We start from the raw sequence: 17,713 nt of genomic DNA on the forward strand, positions 1-17,713 counted from the left end.
GAAGGAAATTTTAGTTATCCCTTACTTGGACAATTCCCTGATAAGGGTAAGATCCAGGGAACAGTTGGAGGTCGGTGTAGCACTATCTCAGGTAGTGTTGCGGCAGCACGATTGGGTTCTCAATATTCCAAAATCGCAGCTGGTTCCGACGACTTGTCTTCTGTTTCCTAGGGATGATCCTGGACACAGTCCAGAAAAAAGGTGTTTCTCCCGGAAGAGAAAGCCAGGGAGTTATCCGAGCTAATCAGGAACCTCCTAAAACCGAACCAAGTCTCAGTGCATCAATGCACAAGGGTTCTGGAAAAAAATGGTGGCTTCCTACGAAGCAATCCCATTCGTTAGATTCCACGCAAGAACTTTCCAGTGGAACCTACTGGACAAATGGTCCGGGTCGCATTTTCAGATGCATCAGCGGATAACCCTGTCACCAAGGACAAGGGTATCCATCCTGTGGTGGTTGCAGAGTGCTCATCTTCTAGAGGGCCGCAGATTCGGCATTCAGGACTGGGTCCTGGTGACCACGGATGCCAGCCTGCGAGGCTGGGGAGCAGTCACACAGGGAAGGAATATCCAGGGCTTAGGGTCAAGCCTGGATACATCACTTCACATAAATATCCTGAAGCTAAGGGCCATTTACAATGCTCTAAGCTTAGCGAGACCTCTGCTTCAAGGTCAGCCGGTGTTGATCCAGTCGGACAACATCATGGCAGTCACCCACGTAAACAGACAGGGTGGCACAAGAAGCAGGAGGGCAATGGCAGAAGCTGCAAGGATTCTCCGCTGGGCGGAAAATCATGTAATAGCACTGTCAACAGTATTCATTCCGGGAGTGGACAACTGGGAAGCAGACTTCCTCAACACGACCTCCACCCGGGAGAGTGGGGACTTCACCCAGAAGTCGTCCACATGATTAAAAAAACTCGACAGGTATTGCGCCAGGTCAAGAGACCCTCAGGCAATAGTTGTAGACGCTCTGGTAACACCGTGGGTGTACCAGTCAGTGTATGTGTTCCCTCATCTGCCTCTCATACCCAAGGTACTGAGATTGATAAGATGGAGAGGAGTAAGCACTATATTCGTGGCTCCGGATGGGCCAAAAAGGACTTGGTAACCGGAACTTCAAGAGAGGCTCACGGAGGATCCGTGGCCTCTACCTCTAAGAAGGGACCTGCTCCAGCAAGGACCCTGTCTGTTCCAAGACTTACCGCGGCTGCGTTTGACGGCATGGCGGTTGAACACCGGATCCTGAAGGAAAAAAGGCATTCCGGATGAAGTCATCCCTATCCTGATCAAAAGCCAGGAAGGATGTAACCGCAAAAACATTATCACCGCAATTGGCGAAAATATGTTGCGTAGTGCGAGGCCAGTAAGACCCGACGGAGGAAATTCAACTGGGTCGATTCCTACATTTCCTGCAAACAGGAGTGTCTATGGGCCTGAAATTGGGGTCCATTAAGGTTCAGATTTCGGCTCTGTCAATTTTCTTCCAAAAAAGAACTAGCTTCAGTCCCTGAAGTTTAGATGTTTGTAAAAGGGGTACTGCATATACAGCCTCCTTTTGTGCCTCCAGTGGCAATTTGGGATCTCAATGTAGTTTGGGTTCCAAAAGTCACATTGGTTTGAACCACTTAAATCTGTGGAGTTAAAATATCTCACATGGAAAGTGGTCATGCTGTTGGCCCTGGCCTGGGCCAGGCGCGTGTCAGAATTGGCGGCTTTATCCTGAAATAGCCCTTATCTGATGTTCCATTCGGACAGGGCGGAATTGAGGACTCGTCCTCCGTTTCTCCCTAAGGTGGTTCCAGCGTTTTCACCTGAGCCAACCTATTGTGGTGCCTGCGGCTACTAGGGACTTGGAGGAATCCAAGTTGCTGGATGTTGTCAGGGCCCTGAAAATATGTTCCAGGTCGGCTGGAGTCAGGAAATCTGACTCGCTGTTTATCCTGTATGCACCCAACATGCTGGATGCTCCTGCTTCTAAGCAGACTATTGCTCGTTGGATTTGTAGTACAATTCAGCTTGCACATTCTGTGGCAGGCTTGCCACAGCTAAAATCTGTAAAAGCCCGTTCCACAAGGAAAGTGGGCTCATCTTGGGCGGCTGCCCGAGGGGTCTCGGCTTTACAACTTTGCCGAGCAGCTACTTGGTCAGGGGCAAACACGTTTGCTAAATTCTACAAATTTGATACCCTGGCTGAGGAGGACCTGGAGTTCTCTCATTCGGTGCTGCAGAGTCATCCGCACTCTCCCGCCCGTTTGGGAGCTTTGGTATAATCCCCATGGTCCTTACGGAGTCCCCAGCATCCACTTAGGACGTTAGAGAAAATAAGAATTTACTTACCGATAATTCTATTTCTCGTAGTCCGTAGTGGATGCTGGGCGCCCATCCCAAGTGCGGATTGTCTGCAATACTTGTACATAGTTATTGTTACAAAAATTGGGTTATTATTGTTGGGAGCCATCTTTTCAGAGGCTCCTCTGTTATCATACTGTTAACTGGGTTCAGATCACAAGTTATACGGTGTGATTGGTGTGGCTGGTATGAGTCTTACCCGGGATTCAAAATCCTTCCTTATTGTGTACGCTCGTCCGGGCACAGTTTCCTAACTGAGGCTTGGAGGAGGGTCATAGGGGGAGGAGCCAGTGCACACCAGTTAGTCCTAAAGCTTTCTTTAGATGTGCCCAGTCTCCTGCGGAGCCGCTATTCCCCATGGTCCTTACGGAGTCCCCAGCATCCACTACGGACTACGAGAAATAGAATTATCGGTAAGTAAATTTTTATTTTTCATTTCTGCACAATCTTTTCCTTACATATGCAACAAATTGTGTTTGCCAGACAGTCAGTGCTGTCAGACACTTCAAACTAACTTTAACCGAACAAACATCTGTTTCCTTCTTCTTCTTCTTTTTTTTTTTTTTTTTTTGTATTTCATGTTGAGACTCTGTCCACGTCGAAAACTGGAAAAACACCTGGCTTAAGCTAGCGCTATAGGGAAAACTTTTAGTATCTGCAATTGAATCTGATCTGACTGAAAATGAAAATGCACAACACCGTTTTTTGCAATTCCTTTCATAAAAAAGAATCCCTCAAAGGAAAATACAAACCTTCCTGTTTTCTTTATTTCAATGAAGCTTTCCTGCAAAATGTCTGGATTGTGTAATTTCACATTAAGCTCTATGGATAGGATTAATCACCTCAAACTCATGCAAGGTGACTTAATTATGGGATTGGAGAGTCTAAATCACTTGTGTGGCAGAGCACATAGGGGTTCTAATATGAGCGACCAGTATTTATAAAAGCATGGGGAGAGAGAAAGCACTAACCAATCAGCTTCTATCGCTCATTGGGCCTGATTCAGGTTGGATTGCAAATTCTGCTAAGTAGCAGAATTTGCAGTCCTTGTGATTGCATGCTGGGGACCGCCCATCTCAGGGCTGGGCCGTCCAGCATGCTGACCGCCGCTCCCCCGGCTCTTGCCCTTGATCAAGGAGAAATTGCGATCACACTATTTGTGCTTGATTGCAGAAATTAGAGTTGCCTCCAGCCAGCGTATCTTTCTGATCGCATCGGCTGCATGTGACATCACGCATCTGCCCCAAACACGCCCCCATTCGTGCCACTGCGCATGCGCCCACATCTTTTTAGCAATTTTTGTGGGTGGATCGCGTACTGCGATCCAACCTGAATCTTGTCCATTGTACAGGCTGCGTTATGGAGCTGATTGGTACTTGATCTCCCACAATTTTCTCTCTCTCTCCAAGCTTTGATGTATACCCACCTAAAAATGTATTTTATAGCGTAATCCTTATAATATGAATCCATCCAAATATTAGTAGTCACCCCTGCAACACTTAAACATGCTTGCTTTTTACCCCTAAACATTAAATTTCTCTGACATCCTAGTGGATGCTGGGGACTCCGTAAGGACCATGGGGAATAGACGGGCTCCGCAGGAGACTGGGAACATCTAAAGAAAGATTTAGGTCCATCTGGTGTGCACTGGCTCCTCCCCCTATGACCCTCCTCCAAGCCTCAGTTAGATATCTGTGCCCGGCCGAGCTGGATGCACACTAGGGGCTCTCCTGAGCTCCTAGAAAGAAAGTATAGTTTAGGTTTTTTATTTTACAGTGAGACCTGCTGGCAACAGGCTCACTGCAGCGAGGGACTAAGGGGAGAAGAAGCGAACCTACCTAAGTGGTGGTAGCTTGGGCTTCTTAGGCTACTGGACACCATTAGCTCCAGAGGGATCGCACACAGGACCCGACCTCGTTGTCCGTTCCCGGAGCCGCGCCGCCGCCCCCCTTACAGAGCCAGAAGCAAGAAGGTCCGGAAAATCGGCGGCTGAAGACTTCTGTCTTCTCCAAGGTAGCGCACAGCACTGCAGCTGTGCGCCATTGCTCCTCATGCACACCACACACTTCGGTCACTGATGGGGGGGTGGGGGGGGGCGCCCTGAGCAGCAATATTAACACCTTGGCTGGCAAAACTGACACCATATATAGCCCCAGAGGCTATATAGGTGTAAATTGCCCCTGCCAGAATAACACAAAAAGCAGGAGAAAGCCCGCCGAAAAAGGGGCGGAGCCATCTCCCTCGGCACACTGGCGCCATTTTCCCTCACAGCTCCGCTGGAATGATCGCTCCCTGGCTCTCCCCTGTAGTCCTGCACTACAGAAAGGGTAAAAAAGAGAGGGGGGGCACAAATTTAGGCGCAGTATAATATATATATGCAGCTATAAGATAAAACACTCTTTATAGGTGATATCCCTGTGGTATATAGCGCTCTGGTGTGTGCTGGCATACTCTCCCTCTGTCTCCCCAAAGGGCTTTGTGTAGTCCTGTCCTCTGTCAGAGCATTCCCTGTGTGTGCTGTGTGTCGGTACCGCTGTGTCGACATGTATGATGAGGAAAATGATGTGGAGGCAGAGCAAATGCCTGTAAATGTGTTGTCACCCCCTGAGGGGTCGACACCTGTGTGGATGGACTTATGGAAGGAATTACGTGACAGTGTCAGCTCCTTACATAAAAGGTTTGACGACATAGGACAGCCGGCTACTCAGCTTGTGACTGTTCCAGCGTCTCAAATGTCATCCGGGGCTTTAAAACGCCCGCTACCTCAGATGGCAGACACAGATGTCGACACGGATACCGACTCCAGTGTCGACGACGATGAGACTAGTGTACCCTCCGATAGGTCCACCCGCTACATGATTAAGGCAATGAAAAATGTATTACACATTTCTGATAGTACCCCAGGTACCACAAAAAAGGGTATTATGTTCGGTGAGAAAACTACCAGTAGTTTTTCCTGCATCTGAGGAATTAAATGAGGTGTGTGTGAGGAAGCCTGGACTTCCCCCGATAAGAAATTGATAATTTCTAAACGGTTATTGGCAGCGTACCCTTTCCCGCCAGAGGATAGGTCACGTTGGGAAACGTCCCCTAGGGTAGATAAAGCGCTTACACGTTTATCAAAACAGATGGCACTACCGTCTCCGGATACGGCCGCCCTAAAGGATCCTGCTGATAGAAAGCAGGAGGCTACCCTAAAAGCTATATATACACACACGGGCATTATATTGCGACCAGCGATTGCATCAGCATGGATGTGCAGTGCTGCTGCTGCGTGGTCAGATTCCCTGTCGGATAATATTGATACCCTGGATAGGGACACTATTTTGCTGACAGTAGAGCATATAAAGGACGCTGTCTTATACATGCGTGATGCACAGAGGGATATTTGCCGGCAGGCATCAAAAATAAGCGCAATGTCCATTGCCGCCAGAAGGGGGTTATGGACTCGGCAGTGGTCAGGTGATGCCGATTCAAAAAGGCACATGGAAGTTTTGCCTTATAAGGGGGTGGAACGGTTTGGGGATGGTCTTTCAGACCTCGTTTCCACAGCTACGGCTGGGAAATCGACATTTTTGCCACAGGCTACCCCACAGCAAAAGAAGGCACCGTATTATCAAGTACAGTCCTTTCGGCCCCATAAACACAAGAGGGCTCGAGGCGCATCCTTTCTGCCGAGAGGCAACGGTAGAGGGAAAAAGCTGCAGCATACAGCCAGTTCCCAAGAGCAAAAGTCCTCCCCCGCGTCCGGTAAGTCCACAGCATGACGCCGGGGCTTCACAGGCGGATCCGGGTACGGTGGGGGCCCGTCTCGGAAATTTCAGCACACAGTGGGCTCTCTCACAGGTGGATCCCTGGGCCCTTCAAGTAGTATCTCAGGGGTACAGGCTGGAATTCGAGACGTCCCCCCCCCCCCCCGCCGTTTTCTAAAATCTGCCTTACCAGCAACTCCCTCTGCCAGGGAGGCAGTGTTGGTGGCTATCCAAAAACTGTATTCACAGCAAGTGATTGTCAAGGTACCCCTCCTTCAGCAAGGGAAGGGTTACTATTCCACAATGTTTGTGGTACCGAAACCGGACGGTTCGGTGAGACCCATCTTAAATTAAAAATCCTTGAACACTTATATCAAAAGGTTCAAGTTCAAGATGGAATCGCTCAGGGTGGTTATTGCGAGCCTGGACGAGGGGGATTACATGGTCTCCCTGGACATCAAGGATGCGTACCTGCATGTCCCCATTTACCCTCCTCACCAGGAGTACCTCAGATTTGTGGTACAGGACTGTCACTATCAGTTCCAGACGCTGCCGTTTGGGTTATCCACGGCACCGAGGGTCTTTACCAAGGTAATGGCCGAAATGATGATACTCCTTCGCAAGAAGGGAGTTTTACTTATCCCGTACTTGGACGATCTCCTGATAAAGGCGAGGTCCAAGGAACAGTTGGTAGTGGGGGTAGCACTTTCTCGGGAAGTGCTACAACAGCACGGCTGGATTCTCAATATTCCAAAGTCACAGCTGGTCCCGACGACACGTCTTCTGTTCCTGGGAATGATTCTGGACACAGACCAGAAAAAAAGTGTTTCTTCCAGTGGAAAAAGCCGAGGAGTTGTCATCTCTAGTCAGAGACCTCCTAAAACCAGGACAGGTGTTGGTACATCAATGCACACGAGTCCTGGGAAAAATGGTAGCTTCGTACGAAGCGATTCCATTCGGAAGGTTCCACGCAAGGACTTTCCAGTAGGACCTGTTGGACAAATGGTCCGGGTCCCATCTCCAGATGCAACAGCGGATAACCCTGTCGGCAAGGACCAGGGTGTCGCTGCTGTGGTGGCTGCAGAGGGCTCCTCTACTAGAGGGCCGCAGATTCGGAATACAGGACTGGGTCCTGGTGACCACGGATGCCAGCCTTCGGGGCTGGGGCGCAGTCACACAGGGAAGAAATTTCCAAGGCCTGTGGTCAAATCAGGAGATTTCGCTTCACATAAATATTCTAGAGCTAAGGGCCATTTACAATGCCCTAAGCCAAGCAAGGCCCCTGCTTCAGAACCAGCCGGTACTGATCCAATCGGACAACATCACGGCGGTCGCCCATGTAAACAGACAGGGCGGCACAAGAAGCAGGAGGGAAATGGCAGAAGCCACAAGGATTCTCCGATGGGCGGAAAATCATGTGTTAGAACTGACAGCAGTGTTCATTCCGGGAGTGGACAACTGGGAAGCAGACTTCCTCAGCAGGCACGACCTCCACCCGGGAGAATGGGGACTTCATCCAGAAGTCTTCCAAATGCTGGTAAACCGGTGGGTAAGACCACAGGTGGACATGATGGCGTCCCGCCTCAACAAAAAGCTAAAAAGATATTGCGCCAGGTCAAGGGACCCCCAGGCGATCGCTGTGGACGCTCTAGTAACACCGTGGGTGTACCAGTCGGTTTATCTATCTAATTCCCAAAGAGACCTTAGTCTACTGGGTTCTAGAGTCGACGCCATGTCGATTTCTGCTTGACGTGTCCTGTGGAACATGCAATGGACAGGTGATGCCGACTTAAGAGGCATATGGAAGGTTTACCTTACAAGGCTGAGGATTGTGTGGAGAAGGGATCTCGGACCTGGTCTCCACAGCTATAGCTGGTAATTCTGATCTTTTGCCTTATATTCCAGCACAGCCTAGGAAAGCACGACATTATCAAATGCAGTCCTTTCGATCACAAAGAAACAAAGTCCGAGGTGCTTCCTTTCTTGCCAGAGGCAGGGGCAGAGGAAAGAAGCTGCACAACACAGCTAGTTCCCAGGAACAGAAGTCCTCCCCGGCCTCTACAAAATCCACCGCATGTCGCTGGGGCTCCACAGGCGGAGCTAGTCCCGGTGGGGGCATGTCTTCGAAATTTCAGCCACAAATGGGTTCACTCCCTGTTGGATCCCTAGGCAATAGATATTGTGTCTCAGGGATACAAGCTGGACTTCGAGGAGATGCCCCTTCACCGACGGCCCTGCCGGCTTCCCCCCACGAGAGGGAAATAGTGTTAACTGCAATTAACAAATTGTATCTTCAACAGGTGGTGGTCAAGGTTCCCCTCCTTCAACAAGGAGGGGGTTATTATTAGTGATGTGCACCGGAAATTTTTCGGGTTTTGGATTCGGTTCCGCGGCCGTGTTTTGGATTCGGACGCGTTTTGGCAAAACCTCCCTGAAAATTTTTTGTCTGATTCGAGTGTGTTTTGGATTCGGGTGTTTTTTTACAAAAAACCCTTAAAAACAGCTTAAATCATAGAATTTGGGGGTCATTTTGATCCCATAGTATTATTAACCTCAATAACCATAATTTCCACTCATTTTCAGTCTATTCTGAACACCTCACAATATTATTTTTAGTCCTAAAATTTGCACCGAGGTCACTGGATGGCTAAGCTAAGCGACACAAGTGGCCGACACAAACACCTGGCCCATCTAGGAGTGGCACTGCAGTGTCAGGCAGGATGGCACTTCCAAAAAATTGTCCCCAAACAGCACATGATGCAAAGAAAAAAAGAGGCGCACCAAGGTCGCTGTGTGACTAAGCTAAGCGACACAAGTGGCCGTCACAAACACCTTGCCCATCTAGGAGTGGCACTGCAGTGTCAGGCAGGATGGCACTTCCAAAAAATTGTCCCCAAACAGCACATGATGCAAAGAAAAATGAAAGAAAAAAGAGGTGCAAGATGGAATTGTCCTTGGATCCTCCCACCCACCCTTATGTAGTATAAACAGGACATGCACACTTTAACGAACCCATCATTTCAGCGACAGGGTCTGCCACACGACTGTGACTGAAATGACTGGTTGGTTTGGGCCCCCACCAAAAAGAAGCAATCAATCTCTCCTTGCACAAACTGGCTCTACAGAGGCAAGATGTCCTCCTCATCATCATCCTCCGATTCCTCACCCCTTTCACTGTGTACATCCCCCTCCTCACAGATTATTAATTCGTCCCCACTGGAATCCACTATCTCAGGTCCCTGTGTACTTTCTGGAGGCAATTGCTGGTGAATGTCTCCACGGAGGAATTGATTATAATTCATTTTGATGAACATCATCATCTCCACATTTTCTGAAAGTAACCTCGTACGCCGATTGCTGACAAGGTGAGCGGCTGCACTAAACACTCTTTTGGAGTACACACTGGAGGGTGGGCAACTTAGGTAAAATACAGCCAGTTTGTGCAAGGGCCTCCAAATTGCCTTTTTCCTGCCAGTATACGTACGGACTGTCTGACGTGCCTACTTGGATGTGGTCACTCATATAATCCTCCACCATTCTTTCAATGGTGAGAGAATCATATGCAGTGACAGTAGACGACATGTCAGTAATCGTTGGCAGGTCCTTCAGTCCGGACCAGATGTCAACACTCGCTCCAGACTGCTCTGCATCACCGCCAGCGGGTGGGCTCGGAATTCTTAGCCTTTTCCTTGCACCCCCAGTTGCGGGAGAATGTGAAGGAGGAGCTGTTGACGGGTCACGTTCCGCTTGACTTGACAATTTGCTCACCAGCAGGTCTTTGAACCTCTGCAGACTTGTGTCTGCTGGAAAGAGATACAACGTAGGTTTTAAATCTAGGATCGAGCACGGTGGCCAAAATGTAGTGCTCTGATTTCAACAGATTGACCACCCGTGAATCCTGGTTAAGCGAATTAAGGGCTCCATCCACAAATCCCACATGCCTAGCGGAATCGCTCTGTTTTAGCTCCTCCTTCAATGTCTCCAGCTTCTTCTGCAAAAGCCTGATGAGGGGAATGACCTGACTCAGGCTGGCAGTGTCTGAACTGACTTCACGTGTGGCAAGTTCAAAGGGTTGCAGAACCTTGCACAACGTTGAAATCATTCTCCACTGCGCTTGAGTCAGGTGCATTCCCCCTCCTTTGCCTATATCGTGGGCAGATGTATAGGCTTGAATGGCCTTTTGCTGCTCCTCCATCCTCTGAAGCATATAGAGGGTTGAATTCCACCTCGTTACCACCTCTTGCTTCAGATGATGGCAGGGCAGGTTCAGGACGGTTTGGTGGTGCTCCAGTCTTCGGCACGCGGTGGCTGAATGCCGAAAGTGGCCCGCAATTCTTCGGGCCACCGACAGCATCTCTTGCACGCCCCTGTCGTTTTTAAAATAATTCTGCACCACCAAATTCAATGTATGTGCAAAACATGGGACGTGCTGGAATTTGCCCAGGTGTAATGCACGCACAATATTGCTGGCGTTGTCCGATGTCACAAATCCCCAGGAGAGTCCATTTGGGGTAAGCCATTCTGCGATGATGTTCCTCAGTTTCCGTAAGAGTTGTGTGCCTCTTCTGGAAAGCGGTGATACAAAGCGTAGCCTGCCTAGGAACGAGTTTCGTTTGCGAGCTGCTGCTACTGGTGCCGCCGCTGCTGTTCTTGCTGCGGGAGGCAATACATCTACCCAGTGGGCTGTCACAGTCATATAGTCCTGAGTCTGCCCTGCTCCACTTGTCCACATGTCCGTGGTTAAGTGGACATTGGGTACAACTGCATTTTTTAGGACACTGGTGACTCTTTCTGACGTCTGTGTGTACATTTTCGGTATCGCCTGCCTAGAGAAATGGAACCTAGATGGTATTTGATACCGGGGACACAGTACCTCAATCAAGTCTCTAGTTGCCTGTGAATTAACGGTGGATACCGGAACCACGTTAATCACCACCCAGGCTGCCAAGGCCTGAGTTATCCGCTTTGCAGCAGGATGACTGCTGTGATATTTCATCTTCCTCGCAAAGGACTGTTGGACAGTCAATTGCTTACTGGAAGTAGTACAAGTGGTCTTCCGACTTCCCCTCTGGGATGACGATCGACTCCCAGCAGCAACAACAGCAGCGCCAGCAGCAGTAGGCGTTACACTCAAGGATGCATCAGAGGAATCCCAGGCAGGAGAGGACTCGTCAGACTTGCCAGTGACATGGCCTGCAGGACTATTGGCTTTCCTGTGTAAGGTGGAAATTGACACTGAGGGAGTTGGTGGTGTGGTTTGCAGGAGCTTGGTTACAAGAGGAAGGGATTTAGTGGTCAGTGGACTGCTTCCGCTGTCATCCAAAGTTTTTGAACTTGTCACTGACTTATGATGAATGTGGACCAGGTGACGTATAAGGGAGGATGTTCCGAGGTGGTTAACGTCCTTACCCCTACTTATTACAGCTTGACAAAGGCAACACACGGCTTGACACCTGTTGTCCGCATTTGTGTTGAAATAATTCCACACCGAAGAGGTGATTTTTTTTTTTTTTTGTATTTTGACCAGGCATGTCAATGGCCATATTCGTCCCACGGACAACAGGTATTTCCCCGGGTGCCTGACTTAAACAAACCACCTCACCATCAGAATCCTCCTTGTCAATTTCCTCCCCAGCGCCAGCAACACCCATATCCTCCTCCTGGTGTACTTCAACAGTGACATCTTCAATTTGACTATCAGGAACTGGACTGCGGGTGCTCCTTCCAGCACTTGCAGGGGGCGTGCAAATGGTGGAAGGCGCAAGCTCTTCCCGTCCAGTGTTGGGAAGGTCAGGCATCGCAACCGACACAATTGGACTCTCCTTGGGATTTGGGATTTAGAAGAACGCACAGTTCTTTGCTGTGCTTTAGCCAGCTTAAGTCTTTTAATTTTTCTAGCAAGAGGATGAGTGCTTCCATCCTCATGTGAAGCTGAACCACTAGCCATGAACATAGGCCAGGGCCTCAGCCGTTCCTTGCCACTCCGTGTCGTAAATGGCATATTGGCAAGTTTACGCTTCTCATCAGACGCTTTTCAATTTTGATTTTTGGGTCATTTTACTGAACTTTTGTTTTTTGGATTTTACATGCTCTCTACTATGGCATTGGGCATCGGCCTTGGCAGACGACGTTGATGGCTTTTCATCGTCTCGGCCATGACTAGTGGCAGCAGCTTCAGCACGAGGTGGAAGTGGATCTTGATCTTTCCCTATTTTAACCTCCACATTTTTGTTCTCCATTTTTTTAATGTGTGGAATTATATGCCAGTATCAATAGCAATGGCCTACTACTATATATACTGCGCACAACTGAAATGCACCACAGGTATGGATGGATAGTATACTTGACGACACAGAGAGGTAGGTAGAGCAGTGGCCTTCCGTACCGTACTGCTATATCAACTGGTGGTCACTGGTCAGCAAAACTCTGCACTGTACTCCTCCTATATAATATACTGGTGGTACCCAGTGCCCACAATAAAGCAGTGTGAGCACAGATATATGCAGCACACGGAGCACAGATATGGAGTGTTTTTCAGGCAGACAACGTATACTGGTGGTCACTGTCAGCAAAACTCTGCACTGTACTCCTCCTATATAATGCAGCTGCTCCCCAGTCCCCACAATTAAGCAGTGTGAGCACAGATATATGCAGCACACTGAGCACAGATATGGAGTGTTTTTCAGGCAGACAACGTATACTGGTGGTCACTGTCAGCAAAACTCTGCACTGTACTCCTCCTATATAATGCAGCTGCTCCCCAGTCCCCACAATTAAGCAATAAGCACAAATATTGTTAATAAACGGAGAGGACGCCAGCCACGTCCTCTCCCTAACATTTCCAATGCACGAGTGAAAATGGCGGCGACGCGCGGCTGCTTATATAGAATCCGAATCTCGCGAGAATCCGACAGCGGGATGATGACGTTCGGGCGCGCTCGGATTAACCGAGCCATACGGGAGATTCTGAGTATGCCTCGGACCCGTGTAAAATGGGTGAAGTTCGGGGGGGTTCGGTTTCCGAGGAACCGAACCCGCTCATCACTAGTTATTATGTTGTAGTCCCGAAACCGGACGGTTCGGTCAGACCCATATTGAATTTAAAATCCCTGAACATATACCTGAAAAGGTTCAAGTTCAAGATGGAATCGCTGAGAGCGGTCGTCGCAAGCCCGGAAGGGGGGGATTTTATGGTGTCTCTGGACATAAAGGATGCATACCTTCATGTCCCCATTTATCCACCTCATCAGGCGTACCTCAGATTTGTGGTACAGGATTGTCATTACCAATTTCAGACGTTGCCGTTTGGTCTCTCCACGGCACCGAGAATATTTACCAAGGTAATGGCGGAAATGATGGTACTCCTGTGGAAGCAAGGGGTCGCAATTATCACATACTTGGACGATCTCCTCATAAAAGCGGGATCAAGAGAGCAGTTGCTGATCAGCGTAGCACTTTCTCTGGAAGTGTAACGGCAACACGGCTGGATTCTAAATATTCCAAAGTCGCAGTTGGTTCCTACGGCTAGTCTGCCTTTCCTAGGCATGATTCTAGACACAGACCAGAAAAGGGTTTATCTCCCGATAGAGCTCAGGAGCTCATGACACTGGTCAGGAACCTATTAAAACCAAAACAGGTGTCAGTGCATCACTGCACTCGAGTCCTGGGAAGGATGGTGGCATCATACGAGGCCATTCACTTTGGCAGGTTCCATGCGAGGACCTTTCAATGGGACTTACTGGACAAGTGGTCCGGATCACATCTTCAGATGCATCGGTTAATCACCCTATCCCCCAGGGCCAGGGTGTATCTCCTGTGGTGGCTGCAGAGTGCTCACCTTCTCGAGGGCCGCAGATTCAGCATTCAGGACTGGGTCCTGGTAACCACGGATGCAAGCCTCCGAGGGTGGGGAGCAGTCACACAGGGAAGACATTTCCAAGGTCTGTGGTCAAGTCAGGAGACTTGCCGTCACATCAACATCCTGGAACTAAGGGCCGTATACAATGCCCTACGTCAAGCGGAGACCCTGCTTCGCGACCAACCGGTTCTGATTCATTCAGACACCATCACCGCAGTGGCTCATGTAAACCGACAAGGCGGCACAAGGAGCAGGGTAGCGATGGCGGAAGCCACCAGAATTCTTCGCTGGGCGGAAAATCACGTAAGCGCACTGTCAGCAGTGTTCATCCCGGGAGTGGACAACTGGGAAGCAGACTTCCTCAGCAGACACGACCTCCACCCGGGAGAGTGGGGACTTCATCAGGAAGTCTTCGCACAGACTGCAAGTCCGGTGGGTACTGCCACAGGTGGACATGATGGCATCCCGCCTCAACAAAAAAGCTACAGAGGTATTGCGCCAGGTCAAGAGACCCTCAGGCGATAGCTGTAGATGCCCTGGTGACACCGTGGGTGTTCCAGTCGGTCTATGTATTTCCTCCTCTTCCTCTCATACCCAAGGTGCTGAGAATAATCAGAAAAAGAGGAGTGAGAACGATACTCATTGTTCCAGATTGGCCACGAAGGACTTGGTATCCAGATCTGCAAGAAATGCTCACAGAGGACCCGTGGCCTCTTCCTCTATGACAGGACTTGTTGCAACAGGGGCCCTGTCTGTTCCAAGAATTACCGCGGCTGCGTTTGACGGCATGGCGGTTTAACGCCGGATCCTAGCGGAGAAAGGCATTCCGGATGAGGTCATTCCTACGCTTTATAAAGGCTAGGAAGGACGTGACAGCTCAACATTATCACCGTATATGGCGAAAATATGTTGCTTGGTGTGAGGCCAGGAATGCCCCTACGGAGGAATTCCAGCTGGGCCGTTTCCTTCACTTCCTACAGTCAGGAGTGAATTTGGGCCTAAAATTGGGTTCCATTAAGGTCCAGATTTCGGCCCTATCCATTTTCTTTCAAAAGGAGTTGACTTCTCTACCTGAAGTTCAGACGTTTGTAAAGGGAGTGCTGCATATTCAGCCCCCTTTTGTGCCTCCAATGGCACCTTGGGATCTTAACGTGGTGTTGAGTTTCCTGAAATCCCACTGGTTTGAACCACTCAAAACGGTGGAGTTCAAATATCTCACGTGGAAGGTGGTCATGCTGTTAGCCTTGGCTTCGGCTAGGCAGGTGTCAGAGTTGGCGGCTTTGTCACATAAAAGCCCCTATCTGGTTTTCCATGCGGATAGAGCAGAATTGCGGACCTGTCCACAATTTCTGCCGAAAGTGGTTTCATCCTTTCATATAAACCAACCTATTGTGGTGCCTGTGGCTACTACTGACTTGGAGGATTCAGAGTTGCTCGATGTAGTCAGGGCTTTGAAGGTTTATGTAGCCAGAACGGCTAGGGTGAGGAAAACAGAGTCTTTGTTTATCCTGTATGCTTCCAACAAGCTTGGTGCTCCTGCTTCAAAGCAGACTATTGCTCGCTGGATCTGTAACACGATTCAGCAGGCTCATTCTGCGGCTGGATTGCCGCTGCCAAAATCAGTTATGGCCCATTCCACTAGGAAGGTGGGCTCTTCTTGGGCGGCTGCCCGAGGGGTCTCGACATTACAGCTTTGCCGAGCGGCTACTTGGTCAGGTTCGAACACTTTTTTGCAAAGTTCTACAAGTTTGATACCCTGGCCGAGGAGGACCTTGTGTTTGCTCAATCGGTGCTGCAGAGTCATCCGCATTCTCCCGCCCGTTTGGGAGCTTTGGTATAATCCCCATGGTCCTTACGGAGTCCCCAGCATCCACTAGGACGTTAGAGAAAATAAGATTTTACTTACCGGTAAATCTATTTCTCGTAGTCCGTAGTGGATGCTGGGCGCCCGTCCCAAGTGCGGACTTCTTCTGCAATGCTTGTATATAGTTATTGCTTAAATAAGGGTTATGTTATGGTTGCATCAGGGTTGACCTGTTGCTCTGTTGTTGTTCATACTGTTGACTGGGTATGTTTATCTCAAGTTATACGGTGTGATTGGTGTGGCTGGTATGAATCTTGCCCTGGATTACCAAAATCCTTTCCTTGTACTGTCAGCTCTTCCGGGCACAGTTTCTCTAACTGAGGTCTGGAGAAGGGACATAGAGGGAGAAGCCAGAGCACACCAGAATCTAAATTCTTAAAGTGCCCATGTCTCCTGCGGAGCCAGTCTATCCCCATGGTCCTTACGGAGTCCCCAGCATCCACTGCGGACTACGAGAAATAGATTTACCGGTAAGTAAAATCTTATTTTTCTGTGACTAGTGTGTTCTCTGAATGTCCTTGTCTAGATTTCCTATTTTGATAACCATGATCTATTTTGTGTCTGTTTTCTTTTTCTCTATTAGCTAATGCTTCTGTCAAAAGCTGGTTTTGGCTGCTTGATCTCTGATGTATGACTTTTATTATGAGTCACGGGTGTGTTTTAAAATGGGATTAGTTTGTAACAATGGCTTTCATGCTTATACTGTGTACATTAAATTGCTGTGCAACGAGTATTTGGACCTAAATCCCCATTCTTTCAATGCATGGTTTGTGGGGGGGTTGGTCAGGGAAATTTAACATATTCGAAATCCTTGATTCAATCACTGCATTTAATATCCTGCTAATTATACAGGATGTCTCTGCTGGCTGCACACACAACAGATGTATCTGTTTTTTCCAGTAAAGGCCCATACACACTGGGCGATTTTGAGCTTTCAGCGATGAGCGCTGATGCGCGGCCGCCGTTCATCTGCTGCTATTACCAGCAAATGAACGGTGGGGTGGACTGCTTTCCATAGCGTCCTACTATGGAAAGCCTTTCACCCCAGCTGACATCGCTGGGCAGGGGGAAAAATCTCTGTGTGTGTGCACTGAGCGATTTTCAGCCCAGCGATGTCGGCGATCGTCGCTGGGCAAAAATGCCAAGTGCGTATGCACCTTTTTAAGTGTCGTAAAAGTTACCAACAACTGCAGATTCCTTCAGAGCACTGCACGTCAGCCTACAGTATGTGTGTTTACATTTCTGTCATGCTGAGTGTAATTATGACGGGCTGTCTGCACATACATCCTATGGACTATGTTTGGTATTTTCCCTCTTTTGGGTATACAACCACCTATATGTATGTTTGTTGGGTTTTTTTTTTTTTGCTTTTTACGTGGTAATTAATGAAAAGTGCACTAACAGTGGGTAATATAAATTACAGTTCACGCCTTCTGTATTTTAAAAAATTTGTATTGCATTTAAAAATGTAACAGTGCTCTATTTCTCGTGTATATTAGGCTGTACTGATCACAACACAATCCATGGAAGTATGAAAACATGCAATAGTTTTCTTCCAGTATACTTGTATGGTATCCGGTCTCTAGGTCGACCACTATTGGTCGACAGGGACTCTAGGTTGACATGACAAAAGGTTGATATGAGCTTTTCCAATCCTCCTTTTTTTTTTTTTTTTTTTTTTTACCCTTTTCATACTTTACGATCCACGTGGACTACAATTGGGAATGGTAACCTGTGCCGAGTGCTGCGGTAGGGGAGTGAGGCACCTTGCCCGAAGCATAGCGAGGGGACACGGTGCACTAATTGCGGTTCTCGGTCACTGTATGGAAAAAACGACACCAAAAAAGTAAAAAAAAAAAAAACTCATGTCCACCTTCTCTCACCTAG

General features: G+C 48.7%; 1 protein-coding gene across 2 annotated transcripts in view; it reads left to right on the forward strand.

Annotated features, from left to right (window-relative positions):
• LMBR1L (limb development membrane protein 1 like) overlaps positions 1-17,713 on the forward strand; it is a 183,937-nt gene that overhangs the window by 42,861 nt on the left and 123,363 nt on the right. The gene's annotated exons all lie outside the window — the stretch shown is intronic.

This window comes from Pseudophryne corroboree, chromosome 2 (genome assembly GCF_028390025.1).
Source record: "Pseudophryne corroboree isolate aPseCor3 chromosome 2, aPseCor3.hap2, whole genome shotgun sequence".
In the NCBI taxonomy this organism is placed as follows: domain Eukaryota; kingdom Metazoa; phylum Chordata; class Amphibia; order Anura; family Myobatrachidae; genus Pseudophryne; species Pseudophryne corroboree.